Source organism: Peromyscus maniculatus, chromosome 21, assembly GCF_049852395.1.
Source record: "Peromyscus maniculatus bairdii isolate BWxNUB_F1_BW_parent chromosome 21, HU_Pman_BW_mat_3.1, whole genome shotgun sequence".
NCBI lineage: Eukaryota > Metazoa > Chordata > Mammalia > Rodentia > Cricetidae > Peromyscus > Peromyscus maniculatus.
In genome coordinates this window covers 28,206,493-28,222,966 of record NC_134872.1, presented here as the reverse complement: position 1 = coordinate 28,222,966, position 16,474 = coordinate 28,206,493, and the positions used below count along the sequence as shown (strand labels likewise).

Sequence of the window (16,474 nt, the reverse complement as noted above, 5' to 3'; positions counted from 1 at the left end):
AGAATTACCACATTCACACTTGGCTTTCAAATATTAAAAATCATAGTTTGTCCGTTGGTCTTTGTTTTGAGTGAAAATACTGCTCCCTAAACAAAAAGCAAGTTCAACTCTGACCCTAACCAGTTCACAAGTCTGTCCTGGGGACACTGTGTCCCCTACCTGGCACACAGCCAAAGCGCTTCGGCTGTGACTATCAAATCATTGGAAAAATCCCAAAGAAAGGGCTGAGGCGTACATAGCTCGGTAGGAAAGCATTCACATAGCATGCGCAAAGCCCTGGGTTCGATCCTCAGCACCACACAACAGTAATAGTAACATCCCAACAGGGAAACGGAGCAATAGAAGCCATGGCGTGGGCTCAGGCGCGGGTTCAAGAGCGTGCAGGATGGACACCCCTTCCCATGTACTTCCTGTGTGCGAGGGTGCACACCACAGCACTCTCGTGGAGGTCAGGATCGCAGGTGAGAAACCCTGAAAAGGCAAACGTGAAAAAAAAAAAAAAAAAATCGTTCCCGCAGTAAGCCGGAGTCTGGCCACGGTCCCATCAACTGTTGGACAGAGCATCCCCGGAGCCGAATCACCACCGTCCTCATCAGACCAGCGGTGCCCCTTGCGGATGACCACCCCGGCCGGCCTTGATTCCCTCCTAGAGAGAGGGCAGAGCAGCCAGTTGTGTGCTATTCTGTCCCAACTGCACTGGCCTTCGGAAGGGGCTAGGGCAGGGGCTCCATCTACGAAGCCATGAGACAGTCGTCGTCATCCATGCTGGCATCCAGTGCGGCCGCTTCCGGTTCCCCAGGCTCCTGCCCACAACCCGTCACTCAGCTCAGTAAGCAAGCCGAGTGAGTTCTTTAGTTGCCCAGAGAGAATTCTGGTGGAATCTGTTTGTCCTTGGGACCTTAGGAGGAGGGGTAGGAATTGTCTACATTTTCTGCAGGGAAGGGATGTTCCATTGCCAGTCCTGGTTAGGGTCACAGACTGGCTTCCTGCTTGGTTCCGTGAGCTGGACTGTTGTTATTTGTCTCTTTTGGGGGCCCTGCCACTCAGCTCTCAAACAAATATGAAGAGGGGGTCTTCAGAGAGCACAGACGAAAACCTTCCAAAGCATAAACAGCATCAAATCAGTAGGCTGTCCCTTAAAAATGATGCACCTCACCCCAAGAAAAACATAACAAGAACAAAAAGAAAAAGGAGTACTTAAATGAAGATGTGGATGGATTCATGGAATACCTAAAATAGAACTTGCAGATGCTTCACAATGGAGAGTTGATAGCGACAGCCAGCCAGGAAGGACGGGAAGAAAATTCAGTGGCCTTAAAGAAAGACAGTGGATGGGCAGGAAGCCGGTTAAAAATACAAGCAGAAAAGAAAAATGCAATGTGTGTTTCCACTGTAGAAGACCTGGCTATGGTGTGGCTGATTGCCCGGATGCACGAGAGAGTCAGGACATGGGCACTGGCATTTGTTACCGCTGCGGGTCCCCAGAGCAGAGATCACCAAGAACAGAGCCCGCGTAGACCCTGCTCTCGGGGAATTTCCTATTGCAAAGCGTTTTGTCTGTGGAGAAATGGGGCCCCTGTCCAGGTCCTGCCCTGATAATCCCAAAGGAGTCTATGCTGATGGTGGAGGCTGTAAACTCTGTGGCTCTGTGGAACATTTTGGGAGAGATGGCCCTGAAAATCCAACGCTCACAGTTGGTCACTGGGCAAAGGGAATAATTGCAGACTATGAAGAAGTTCTGGATGTGCCCAAACCACAGAAACCTAAAACTAAAGTACCCAAAGTGGTTAATTTTTTAATAAGATTTGGTACTGTTGTTAATCCCAAACTCACTGTTACTTTCCAATGTGGGCCTTTACAGGTTAGAGCCGGGTGCCTGTGGAGGCAAGCCTGTATTACAGACACCACTCTGACCTTGGCAGAGTCAAGTTGCCTGCATTCTGTCTGTCAAAGAGTATGGGGTGTGTGCATGCTTATGTGAGTGTGTGTGTGTGTGTGTGTGTGTGTGTGTGTGTGTGTGTGTGTGTATTTGAAACAGATTCTGTGTAGTTCAGGTTGGATTCAAACTAGTAATCCTGCCTCTGTGCCCCAGGTACTAAGGTTACAGGCTTGTACCTAAGAACATAATTTAACAGACAGGACTTAGACGTAACCAAGTGACTGTCATCTCTGTAAATCTAAATTATTCATCAAAATCGATCACCCCTAAACAAAGCACACAGCTCCAAGTCTGTGAATAAATAAAATTTTGTTATTCTTAATTCAGTGTCAATTTATTGTAACAGAACTTTATTTATATGTTGTCACAAAGTCTGCAATTTTTAGTTATGAGCTGTTTGTCTCACACACACACACACACACACACACATATAGTGTAACAAAAATAGCTTTAAATTTGTGAATACACTCTATTTTCCTAAATGATAACAAACATCCATAACCCACCAAGTAACCAAAAGCACCCATAACCCCCAATTCACGGGAATGTGGGCAGAGTTTTCTTTATACTTCTTCCTGCTGTCTGTTCAGGGTCCCAGAGAGAAAATTTGAGATAATGGCCAAGTCTTGGGAAGATCAGCAGTAAGCTTTGCTGTCAAGGTTCAGGAGGTCTCACTTGATCCATATTAACCCTGAAGGACTCCACAGCTTCTCATCTCCTGTGGGAACAAAACTCCAAAGCGTTTTTTTGATTTCCATTTGACAAATATATTTTTTGACTTTTTGAAAGTTAAGGCTTTCCTAAAGTACATAGGCTGATTTTTATAATAGTCCCTCTTTCAATTCCAGGTCTCTTTGCATCTGTCCTTTGCTTTTCCACAATCAAAAAATTCAAAGTCAACACAATAGCATACAGGATCCCGACTACCTGTGTATTTCCCATCCTATGTGGCTTTTTTCTTCTACTCTCTCTTTAAAGACTTTATAAACTTATTCATTTTTTCTAAGACTATATACCCTTTTCCTTTTCTTAAGCCTACCCACACCATTAAACACACTGTAACCTGTTTAGAGGTCTTTCTGTCTGAATCTCTTTTACTGCGCATCTCTAGCCTTTTTTGACCATACAAGCAAACCTTAGACTGATAAGGTACACCTGGATCCTCCAAATGCGGCTCTCAGCTGGCTTGACCTACTTTTTGGGTCCTGAAGGCCAAGCCTAAAACCGGGTCAGAGGTTTGTCGGACCAGGAACTGCATTCAACCTTCCTAGCTATGGAAGCTGGTACCTGAGCAGCCACAGGCGGTTTTTACTTAGTTTATTGTTTTTATTTAGCACTGCTGGCTGAGCAGCCGCACCTCTTAAAGGAGCTGTATCTTTTTTTCTTTTTCTTTTTTCTTTTCTACTTTTCAAGCTTTCTCGGGCACTATGGAAATTTGAGATCCCCAAGTTGGTACAACAAATTGATGTTGCTTGTTTTTGCTCTTTTGGAGGGTGGCTACCCAGCTCCCAAGTAAATCACACACAGAGGCTCATTCTTCATCATGATCGCCCCTGTCCTTCGCTTGGCTTGTTTCTTGCCAGCTTGCCTTAACTTAAATTATCCTGACTATCTTTTGCCTCTGTGCTTCTCATTCTCTTACTTCTGCGCTTCTTACTTTCACTCTTACTCGGTGGCTGGCTGTGCAGCTGGGTGCCTGGCCCCTGGAGTCCTCCTCCTTCTCTGACTCCTCTTTCTCTCTCCCCTTCCGCCCAGATTTCTCCTCCTATTTATTCTCTCTGCCTGCCAGCCCCGTCTAGCCTTTCTCCTGCCTTGCTGTTGGTCATTCAGCTCTTTATTGGACCACCAGGTGTTTTAGACAGGCACAGGAACACAGCTTCAGAGTTCAACAAATGCAGCATAGGCAAGTGTAACACACCTTAAAATACATTCCCCGACAGTAGCCTCTTTACCAGTGAAGAAAAGGCTTTTTGTCGGTGCTGTAGGGGGTCTAGGGCCTCTAAGGGGTGAGCCTCCCTGTAAAATCAACAATATAATAAGACCCACAGCTGAGGGTTTTATTTCGTTGTTGGGGGGGGGTTGTTTATTTGGAATTTTATTGCTGTTTTATTTTATTCTGCTTTTTGCCTTTTAGCCCACAGTGGTCTGGTAATCCCAGGGTAGCCCAGTCCTCTTAGAACTTGAGGCAATCCTCCTGCCTCCCCGTCCTGGGTGCTGTGATTATAGGCGTGCATCGCCACATCCAGCTCAGTTTGGGGTTTTTGTTTGCTGTTTGTTTTTCAGTTTTTCAAAAACTGCTTTTTAAAAAGTGTGTGTGTGTGTGTGTGTGTGTGTGTGTGTGTGTGTGTGTGTGTGTGTGTTGTATAGCACACATATGCGAGAGCTTACAGAGTTACAGAGTCAAGAAGGCAGCAACAGATCCCCTGGAACTGGACTTACAGACAAGGTTGTAAGCTGCTATGTGGGTTTTGGGAACCAAACAAGTGCAGTATGAGTTCTTCAGCGCTGTGCCCTCTCTCCAGCCCCGTAAATACGACTCTTAGTGGAGGCCCGGGCTGGCCTCCAGCTCTCTCTGTCTGTTCTTGAACTTCTCTGGTCCTCCTGCCTTCACCTCCTGAGTACTGAGATTCCAAACCAGCACCACCATGTTTTGAAAGCATGAATAAAAAATTAGTGCAGGACCAGGGACATGGTTCAGCGGGTAAAGACATTTGTCTCCGAGCCTGACATCCTGAGTTCATCCGGGAGCCCACACGGTGGAAGCAGAGAACCAGCTCCCAATTTCCTCTGCAAGTTAATGTCTGACCGCCACAGAAGCACTCCCAACACACACACACACACACACACACACACACACACACACACACACACACACACAAACACACTAAAACAATTAAAAAAAAACAACAACAACAACAACAAGTAAGACCAGCAGCCATAGTGGCACACACCCTGAATCCCAGCACTTGGGAGGCAGAGGCAGATGGATCTTTGTGAGTTCAGCCTGCTGTACCACTGGACTGTAGTATAAGCAGTACAGCAGTACTCACAAAGCCTGCCATACATAGCAAGTTCCAAGACAGCCAGGACTACATAGTGAGGCCCTGTCTCAAAAAGAAACTGAAAAAAAAAAAAAAAAAAAAAAGGAAGAAGAAGCAAAACCATTATAGAAACCCACAGCCAACCAAAACTAGGAGAACAAGAGATCGGACGGTGCCCATTCCCAACGATCCATCTACAGAGCACCCCTGTGCCTGCGCCGGGATCACTGTGGAAGATGGAGTGGAAAGATTGTAAAAGCCAGAGCATCAGGGAGTTTGCTGTGAGATTGTGTCTCCTAGAAACTTCAGAGCAGTTAAACCCGTGAAATCTCACCTCCATGTCTGCCTAAACAAGACCTGGAGAAATGGTGTGCGAACATGGACGGCGGAGACCTCAATCCTGGACCAAGAGCCACAGGCAACTGAGGAGTTCTGAGTGCAGAAGACATGGTTGTCCCCCAGAGAAGAGACCCCTAACTGGTTATCTAATACCGAATGGTCAGCCCAGAAATCATAAACATACAAATCACATTATACTGACTGAACAAGTTATATTTACATGTTTAGGAATATATGTGTAATCAATTAAAAAAGAGGCCATAAGGAGGAAATGATGTAATTATATTATAATTTCAAAAAAATATTGTTTAAAAAAAAAACACCAAAGAATTTAGGCCCAGCAGCACACACCTGTAATCCCACCAGTAGGGGGCTTACACTATATAGAAAGTTTCGCTCACTCTAAGATACACAGTGAGACTCAGTCTAAAATAAAAATGGCAGGGGGTGGGGAGTGACTTAATGGTTCAGAGCTTGCCTAGCATGTGCAAAGCTCTGGGTTCAATCCCTGATAATGAAAGAAAAAAAAAAAAAGCGAAGTTAGACACCTCTTATCAGCACTCAGGATGATCAATGCAAGTTCAAGGCCAGCTTGATCTACATAGTGAGTTCCAGGTCAGCTAGGATTACACAGTGAGATCCTGTCTCAAAAAACAAAACAAAACAAAAAACAAACAACAACAACAAAACAGGTGTGTGTGTGTGTGTGTGTGTGTGTGTGTGTGTGTGTGTATGTGTGTGTGTGTGTACATGAGCCAAGCATGATGGCTTAGGCCTGTAATCCCACAGTACTTTGGAAGCTAAGGGAAGAAGATCAGAAATCAAGGCTAGCCTTAGCTATGTGAGATTTTAGTTATCTGCCATTAAAAAAAAAAAAAAATCGGTCATAAATGTAGGAACCTCTCAGTAGATGAACAGCCAGCTGGCCTTGCCCACAGACCCAAGTATAAGTAAAAGCAGGGGGGTGGCGAGGTGGGAGTGGGCAGCCACATATCCATTCATCTCTTCACCTTTTTTTTTTTTTTTTTTTTTTTTTTTTTTTTTTTTTTTTGACTTTTAGAGACAGGATTTTTCTGTGTAACAGCTCTGGCCATCCTGGACCTCGTTCTGTAGACCAGGCTGGCATCAAACTCACAGAAATCGACCTGACTCTGCTTCCCAAGTGCTGGGATTAAAGGGTGTGCCACCACTGCTCCACAACCTCTTTCCTTTTTAATTCATGAATGTATCGATTAACTTATCTGTTTATTAGTGTGTATGTACGAACATTCTTGTGCTGGCTAGTTTTATGCCAACAAGCTGAAGTCATCTAAAAATCTAAGAGGAGGGGACCTCAATTAAGAGAATGTCTCCATAAGAGGGCGGTGGTGGTGGTGGTGGTGGCGGCGGCGGCGGCAGCGGTGGCGACGAGGGCGCATGCCTTTAATCCCAGCAGTTGGGAGGCAGAGGCAGGCAGAGCTCTGTGAGTTCGAGGCCAGCCTGGGCTACAGAGTGAGAGTTCCAGGACAGGCTCCAAAGCTACACAGAGAAACCTGTCTCGAAAAAACAAACAAAAAACAAAGAAAGAAAGAAAGAAAGAAAGAAAGAAAGAAAGAAAGAAAGAAAGAAAGAAAGAAAGAAAGAAAGAAAGAAAGAAAGAAAGCAGGCTGAATAAGAGAGTAAGCAGCATCCCTCCATGGCCTCTGCATCAGTTCCTGCCTCTAGGTTCCTGCCCGGCTTGAGTTCCTGTCCTGATTGCTCTAATGATAAACAGTGACGTGGAAGTGTAAGCCAAATAAACCCTTTCCTCCCCGGTTTGCTTTTGGACACGGTGTTTCTTCACAGCAATAGTAAACCTAACTAAGACGATTCCACGGCACATGAATGGAGGTTAGAGGACAATTCTGTGGGGTCTGTTCTCTCATCCACCTTTGCGTGGGGTCCAGGGATGGAGCCCAGTTCACCAGACTTGTGTGGCAACTGGCTTTACCTCCTGAGCCATGTTGATGACTTTGATTGGTTTTTGTTTTGTTTTGAGTCAGGGTCTTTCTATATAGACCTGGCTTTCCTGGAACTCATTGTGTAGCCCAAGCTGGCCTCTGAACACACGTAAAAAGCCAGGCTGTTTCCAACCTGGAACCCCAGAGCTGGGGCAGGCAGACACAGGATGCCCTGCCTATCTGGCTGAAAACAACAGTCAGGTCCCGGTTCAGTGAGGGACCCCATCTGAGCCAGATGCGGAGGCGCACCCCTGTAATCCCAGCACTTGGGAGAGAGAGGCAAGTGGGTTTCTGTGAGTTCAAAGCCAGCTTCGTCTACACAGCAAGTTCAGGCCAACCTGGGCTACAAAGGGAGACCTAGTCTCTGTAGCGGGAGTGGGGACAGACAGACAGACTGAGATTCATTCCTCAGGGTCCTTGATCTGTACTCTGCCTAGAATCTGACCTGTCTCACCAGCCTCTTTCCCTCCCTCCTGCCCTGGCCTGCCCGCCTCTCCTCTGAGCCCTCTTTCCAGGTTGCGGGGACTCCTCCTCTGTCCTGGTCTCCCCGTGTTCCCACTCCAGGGACTTTTTCCTTTAGATGGTCAGTAATGGGGTGCTCTGCCTAGGGGGGGAGCTTTGCTCATTTCTTGTAATACAGGGGCTAGAACCCAGGGCCACATGTCTGCTGGGCAAGTACCCACCACAATGTACCTGGTCCAAGCCTGCTTTCTTTTTCTTGAGATTCCTTTTTATTATTTTTAATTATCCATATGGGCGTGTATGTGTTCATGTAGATATGTGTGCATGTGTGTAGACGTCCATGATCCCCATGGAGTTGGAGTTACAGGTGATTGTGAGCTATGGGAATTCTTTTATCTTAATTAAAAGCTATATAGATTTAGGGGCTGGAGAGATGGCTCAGTGGTTAAGAGCCCTGGCTGCTCTTCCAGAGGACCTGGGTTTGATTCCCAGCACCAACATGGCGACTCTAGTTCCAAGGGGATCAGATGCTCTCTTCTGACCTCTGAGGGCACCAGGCATTCAAGTGGTATGCAGACATATGCACAGGTTAAACGCTCATACACATGAAACAAAATAATATAGATAGATAGATAGATAGATAGATAGATAGATAGATGATAGATAGATAGATAGATAGATAGATAGATAGATAGATAGATAGATACTTAGTGGAAGGGCTGGTGGGAGGGGACAGCTTCATGGAGTAGGTTCCAGGAGTCAAACCCAGGTCACCAGGCCTATGGGGCAAGCGTCTGCACCCTGGAAGCCACAATTCTTCACTTGAGGGGAGGGGCCTCTTTACCTTCCCCAGTGCTCTTAATTTTCCTGAAGTATCTATCCCGCCTCAGCTCCACTTTCCTGATAAGGGAACTGAAGGCTGAGGAAGGAGACTCCTTCCAAGGTTGGGAAGCCACCAGTAGAACTAACTGGACCGTCCTGGCCCGAGCAGGATTACTTCCCAGGGAGGAAGCCCCGAACAGTTGGGAGAGAGGCAGTCCCTTGAAGCAGATGGCTTTCAAGGAGTAGGTGGCGGCCCGGGAAAGAGCCGCCCCGAGGACAGGAGCGGTGTGTGCGAATGCATAGGGTGCGGATGACCTGAACATCAGCAACCCAGTGCTCCAGCTGCCGCTCGCTAGCTGGACAGCTCACACCCTTCCCAAGGGCACTAGTATACATGTGCCTTGGCCGCCTGTGCGCAACTGTGGCCTAACTCCGGCCCCGGGGCTGCCACCTAGGCAGTGAGGGTGCTCCCGCTCTGGCCAGGGTAACCCACCACCCACGGGTGAGGTTTCTCATCCTCTTTCTCAGCAAACCTGCAGCGCGCCAACTGGGGTTGCACACAGTTGTAATTTCGAAAGCGGATGAGCAAGGCCCGGGGGCCCCAGGGCCCCAGTCTTGTGCAATGTGGGGGCGCGGAGGAGAGGGGCGGTGGCCAGGAAGCATTGGAGTCGCTTCCCTAAGCACCCCGGACCAGCTCACCCCAGCCTAACCGCCAAAAATACCATGTGTGGGGAACAAAGGTCAGGCTGTGCGGCCTCAGCCTTTGCAGGGGGGATCCAGGAAGCAGCAGACCAAGGTTGGTTGTTGAGTTGGTTAATTGATTGACTGATTGATTTGTAAGATAGGGGTTTCAGGTGACTGAGGCTAGCCGCAAGCCCTCTAGGTAGCTAAAGCTGGCCTGGAACTCCTGACCCTCCTGCTTTCACCTTCTAGGAGCGTTGTTTTAGGATATCATGTGGCTTTGGTCAGGGCTGGGGGTGGACAGGGAAACTCCTGAATATTAGGCAGGCACCCCACAAACTGAAATACATTCCTTTTTTTTTTTTTTTTTTTCCTGGTTTTTCGAGACAGGGTTTCTCTGTGTAGCTTTGCGCCTTTCCTAGAACTCGCTTGGAGACCAGGCTGGCCTCGAACTCACAGAGATCCTCCTGGCTCTGCCTCTTGAGTGCTGGGATTAAAGTTGTCCACCACCACCGCCCAGCCCTGAAATACATTCCTAACTCTACTTATTATCTATTCATTTTGGGTCTTTTGAGACAGAGTTTCTCTGTGTAACAGTCCTGGCTGACCTGGAATTTGATTTGTAGACCAGGCTGGCCTCAAACTCACAGCTATCCATATGTCTCTGCCTCCTGTGTGCTGGGATTAAAGGCATATGTCACCACTACCTGGCCCTATTTATTATTTATTGAAACTGAGACTCATGTCCTGTAGCCCAGGCTGGCCTGAAACTTATAGTGATCCTCCTGTCTCAGTTTGTTTAGTGCTGAGATTACAGTCACATGACTTCACACCCATGTGGAATTCTTGGTTTCTAGGGAACACACCTTAGAGTGATTAGTCAAACTACACCCTTGGCATACTCGTGATCCATTTTACAACAGAGTTAGACATTTTAAAAACAAAGCCCAGAGTTGCATTCCTGTGATTCCAACCCTCGGAAGAATGGAGAATTCCAGGATAGCCTGGTCCACACATTAAGATGCTGTCTCCAACTACAAGTTTTAAATAAATATTCAGTCAATTAAGGTTGAAAATATAAGATGCTTCCAACTCTTTCTTCTCTTTCTCTTTACGTTCTCTTTCTCCCTCCCTCCGTCCCTCTCACAATTACTCTCCCTAGATTACAGCAAACGACTTTAAACGCTGACCATCTTCCACACCTATCTGTAACCTTAGTCGCCGGGGATCTGATGCCTTCCTCTAACCTCTGTGAATACAGGAACATACAGGCACACATGCACACACACTCAGGCAGAACACTGGTACACATTAACTAAAATAAATCTATCTTCTTACAAAAGTTGGCCACCAGCAGATTCTTTTTTGTTGCAGAGCATAAACCCCCTTCAAGCGGGCTCATCAGACCAGCCCTTCGAAGTCAGTTCCATGGCTGTGGCAGGTCCACTCCGAGGCCCGACTTCATCCTTCTGTTCACATTCCCAGAGCTGTGCTGGCAACATTTACAGCAATGAGACCATCTTGGGGGGGTGTCCTCTAATAATAGGGGGATGTTGGGAGTGCAGGGAGGGAGGTGATGGGGCAGGCCGGAGTTTGGTGTCCCCCTGCTTTCTCCCTATCTTCTAGAGAACTTTTGGTAAACATCCACACACACATCAAGCATGCATTGCTTGCTTATCCCGGACGTTCACTGGTAGGAGAAATATGCATGTGTTTATTACAGAGTTCTATACCAGTTAAAATAACAGGCAAGGGGGCTGGGGCTCAGAGGCAGAGTGGAGGCCTAGCTAGTGAAAAGCCCTGGGCTTGCGCCTCAGTTTCCCCTCCATGCCAAATGCACAGAAATCTAGACATACCAGGTTTGTTATAAAAATAACAAAAAACCTTAGCCGGGCGGTGGTGGCACACGCCTTTAATCCCAGCACTTGGGAGGCAGAGGCAGCCGGATCTCTGTGAGTTCGAGGCCAGCCTGGACTACCAAGCGAGTTCCAGGAAAGGTGCAAAGCTACAAAGAGAAACCCTGTCTCGAAAAACCAAAAAAAAAAAAAAAAAAGGACCTTGAGGCAGGGGTGGTAATCCAAGGGCTCTAGACATAAGAGCCAAAAAGCCCAGGAGTTTAAGGTCGTTCTTGAGGCTGTAGGATGAGTTCAAGACTACCTCAGGCTACATGGGACCTTTTCTCAAAACAAAACTAAGTCCAGGCGTGATCCGTGCCTGTGACCTCAGCACTTGAGATGCAGAATCTCAAGGATCTGATGAGGATCAGAGTTCAAGACTAGCCTTGACTACATAGTGAATTTTAGGCCAGCCTGCGCTACATGACATCCTATCTCCAGAAAAAAAAAAAAAAAGAAAGAAAAGAAAAAAAAAGGCAGGGATTGGGGAGTTGACTCAGCAGTTAAGAGCTCTTGGCTAGTATCAGAATATAATTACAATAGTCAGCACTAACTTTCAGAAGATCCAGGTTTAATTCCTGGCATCTACATGGCAGCTCATGACCATCTAGAACTCCAGTCCCAGGACATCTGACTTCCTCTTCTGGCCCCTGTGAGCACTGCATGAACATGGAGTGCAGACATTCATGCACATAAAACACCCTTACACATTTAAAAGAATAACAATAAAAGAGGTTAAAAAAACAAAAACAAAAAACAACAACCAAACTAGGCCGCGGTGTCACATGCCTTTAATCCCAGCACTGGAGAGGCGGAGGCAGGCAGATCTCTGAGTTTGAGGCCAGCCTGGTCTACAGATGGAGTTCTAGGGCAGCCTGGGCTACACGGAGAGAAATCCTGTCTTGAAAAAAAACAAAACCCAAACCAAACCAAGACAAACAAACAACAACAACAAAAAAATCCAACAACCAAAAGTTGTTCTGCGTCCACAGTAGGACATTAGGAGGATGCGGCTGCTATTTTGAGTGACTGGAGATATATCCTATAATGGTTCAGGAACTAACTGAGGGCCTTGGACTAGGTAGGCAAAGGCTCTCCCACTGAGCTAGCTCTGGCTTACCCAATGAAACCCGCTATATAGACCAGGCTGGTCTTAAACTTGTAGAAATCCACCTGCCTCTGATTCCCAAGTATTAAAAGCATGCCCCACCATGCCCGGCCCGATTAAATTTTTATTACATTCATTTATAATGTGTGTGTGTGCACACACACGCTTGTGTCATCAAACTTTGGAGATTGGAGAACAGTTTACGAGAGTCGACTCTGCTCTGTAGGTCCTGGGGAACTGAGCCAAGGTCGGCGTCAGACAGTACATGGCTTCCTGAGCCGTCTCACTGGCTCTGTCTCGATTTTTGCAGTGACTCTCTTAGCATCAGACATGTAGGCCACCTCTAGTTTTTTACCATTCCCACTTCACGCCACCATAAACATGTCCAAATGGCCCGTTGTCTTAACCACTTGGCGCCTCCTCCTTCACGATGACCATTTCTATATGGAGGCTTCCTTGGTCTTGGGCCTTCGTATCTGCTCCCCACAATGGAAAGGTTGAATTAAAGGGGAGTAAGGTGTCCAGAAATGTAAAGAGCAAGAAGCAGCCTGCTGAGGTTCCTGGTGCTTCTTAACAACTTGCCCTCCGTAAGGGTGAGGCCTGTCTGCACCACCCGACCTGTGCACGCACAGCCTCTAACCTGGGAGGTAATTGTCACCTTCACGGTCTAGTAAGACCAGTTTGTTTTCTTAGGGATTCAGCCAACCCCAGGGCCAGTGGAGGGAGTGATAACACTTATCTTTCACTGAAACTGGGTCCAAATTCTTACCGTGCACCTGTTTTTCTGTAGCAGCTTTGGCCTTTCCCCCTCCAGAACCCTATGTCCTGACCTGGAACCCGAAGTGATGATGCTGATGATCACTAGAGACCTGATGAAGGGAAGGTCAGTCCGACTTCCTGGTCAATCCAACTGACTGTGGGTCAGGAGAAGGGGAATTACGGAGAGGGTTGTAGTTTCCATTCCTTAATTACGCCTTCCTGTTTTCCAGTTGTTTTTCCAATAAAATTCACTTTTAAGAATCATGTAAGTGGGGTGCGGAGGTGTATGCCTATAACAGTAGCAACTGGGTTGCAGAGACAGGAGGATTTAGGAGGATAGCCTTGGCTACACAGTGATTTCTCGACCAACCAACCTCTGCTACACGAAGAAGCAACTAACCAGTCAGACAAACTGTCCATCCCTGTTAATACCAGCACTCAGGAGGCCAAGGCTGGAAGATTGCTGCAAGTTGGAGGCCAACCTGGGCTACATAGTGAGTTCAAGACCAGCCTGGACTACTTATTGAGACTATCACAGAAACAAACAAGCAAACACAAACGAAGGGGCTGAGAGGGGGTGCAGGTGTTCCAGGCCATGATCCCACATCCCCTTCTCTCTGTTTCTTCATGGGCTTGGTTATGCTACAAATAACACCACCCAACCTGGAGCTGACCTGCCCTGGTCCCCCTGGACACGCGCTGCTGGCCCCTAACCTAACCAGCATGGGACATTCTTGGAGATGATCTACGTCCTGGTCACACAGGTACAGAAGGCCAGACAGCATGCTAGGATGGATGGCAAGGTGACACCAAGGACAGAGGGCAGGGGGACAGACCCCCCACTGTGGGCAGAGAGGGGAGTCGGGGGTCACTCGGGCTGGAGTATCAGGGAGAAGCCACTGGAAGGGCTATCTGGAGCAGGGACAAAGGGTGACAGTCTTTAGACAGGAGTGACCTGGATGCGTGTGTTCAATCTTCAAAGGGGTCACTTTAATGCCACAGCAATCAGCCTTTCCTACAGGACCCTTAGGACCCTCTTGAGGGGATAGGGGTTTATCTCAGCTGGCAGAGTACTGGCCTGGATTGAACAAAGTCCTGGGTCAGCCCCAGGCATGAATCAACAGGGTGTGGTGTAATCCCAGAACTGGGGAGGGGAAGCACGGACATCAGGAGTTCGAAGTCATCCTTGTCTACATAGTGAGTTTGAGCGGGTCTGGACACTTGAGGTTCTGTTACAAAACAAAACAACAACAACAACAGTACAAACAAAAACAAAAAACCCAAACAAACCCTCCCCCCAAACCCCAAAATTACTCTTGATATGTTTACATCATTAGTTTAAATTTGTAAATGAGCCTGGGAGGTAGGAGCCGGCTCAGGGAGTAAAATGCTTGCAGCTCAGATCTGAGGAACTGAGTTCAGATTCCCAGCACCCACTTTAAAACAACAACTTGTAGCCGGGCGGTGGTGGCGCACACCTTTAATCCCAGCACTCGGGAGGCAGAGGCTGGTAGATCTCTGAGTTCGAGGCCAGCCTGGTCTACAAAGTGAGTTCCAGGATAGCCAGGGTTACACAGAGAACCCTGTCTGGAAAAAAACCAAAACAAGCAAACAAACAAAGAAACCAACAACAGCTAGTGTAATGGTGCACACCAGTAACTGTAGTGCTGCGGGAGAGACAAGAGGGTTGCTGGGCTCACTGGCCAGGCAGCCTAGCCACATCAGTGAACTCCAGCTTCAGTGAGAGATCCTGTCTCAAAAATAAAGTGGAGAGGGATTGAGGAAGATCCCCGATGTCAACCTCCAGCTTGCACACATGTGAACTCACAAACATGCACATGCCACACACATCCGAACACACGAAAGTGCAAATGACATCATGATCTGTGGCTTCTCTGTTTGCTTTTTATGATCTTCCGCTGCTTCTACAGATTAGGACGGATTCCAAGACTCAAGACGCATGCCAGCCTGGACAAAACTTGTTTTCCTTCCGAAAATGGCCGGATCCATTTTTAAAATTGAAATGTGTGGGCTGGAGAGATGGCTCAGTGGTTAAGACCACTTTCTGCTCTGGCAGAAGATCCGTGGTCAGTTCCTAGCTCCCTGGCGCCATACGGCAGTTCACAACCATCTGTAACTCCAGTTCCAGTAGATCACACACCCTGTTCTGGCCTCTGTGGGTACCAGGCATGCACATGGCACACATACATGCAGGCAAAACACTCATGTATAAAATAAAAATAAAATAAATAATAATTTGTTTTGCACATAATCATTAATACACATTAATATTATTTATTATGTGTATGAGTGTTTTGTGTGCACATACGTCTGTGTATTATGCACATGCCTGGTGCCTACAGAGGCCAGAGGAAGGCATCAGATCTCCTAGAACTGAGTCACAGACACTTGTGACCCAATAGCTAGGTGCTGAGACTTGAACCCGGGTCCTCTGGAAGAGCAGCTAGAGCTCTTAGCTGCAGCCAGCGCTCTTAGCCATTGAACCATCTCTCCCGCGGCAAACAAATCTTTTGAAAATTTCAAATGTATGCGAGCTGGGTCTGGACCAAATGTGTGTCGTCCTCGCCTGTCCTCTGAAGACCAGGGAGGGCTCTGACTGCCCTTTGGTTGGATGCAAGAGGATGAGTGAGGTGTCTCTCTTGTGTGCAGCCAGAGGACACGGGTGGAGGGGACATGGGACATGGGAAGGTCTCTGCATTCTGGGGTGTAACCCTCATCTAGGCACTGTGATCCCAGGCCAGGGAGGGGGCCAGGAGGCCACCGAGACCACAGCTTTGAGAGAGATGGGTGGCCAGGCTAGGAAGGAGGTCATGGAGTGGGGACATGGATATCTGCCTTCTCCCGGCATGCTGCAGCCTGGTACACTTCTGGAGAAAGGCCGCTGCTCCCAGCCAGGTGCTAAAGCAAAGGCCCGGGACCTATCACAAGGCCCAGCTTTACCACTGAGCGTCGTGTGACTTTCACAAGCCGCCTCACCTCTCTGGGGTTCGTCAGGCCGGCAGAAAAAGCTAGCTCAGGCTTGCCTAGCTCTCCCTGGGTTGTGCAGATGGCGAAGAGATGGACCCAGTGTGTGGCCTAGGGGAGTCGCAGCCTGCCTCTGCCTCGGCTTCACCTATATCCCGAAGACTCCGAGACCCAGATGTACAGAGGACCAAGAAAGAAGGACGCAGAGGTGGCACTTGGCCGGTTGGCATGGCTACCGCTCTCGCCACACTGTTTGAGCTTCCCACAGCCCACTTGTGAGCATTTCCTTAATTGGCAATGCTGCTGAGTCAAGCGGCCCAACATACAGGGCAAAAGAACACCCTCCCGCTCACGTGCCTGGCCTCAGTTTCCTTAATGGGGCCGTGGATAACTCCAGGCTGACCTCTGAGGTCCTGCTGCTGAAGATCTCACGGGGAAGACACAGATCCACTACTTCTCTGCAC

General features: G+C 47.9%; 1 pseudogene; it reads left to right on the top strand.

Annotated features, from left to right (window-relative positions):
* The first annotated feature begins 347 nt into the window (after positions 1-347).
* On the top strand, positions 348-16,289 carry LOC102909446 (zinc finger CCHC domain-containing protein 9-like; annotated as a pseudogene).
* The last annotated feature ends 185 nt before the right edge of the window (positions 16,290-16,474 follow it).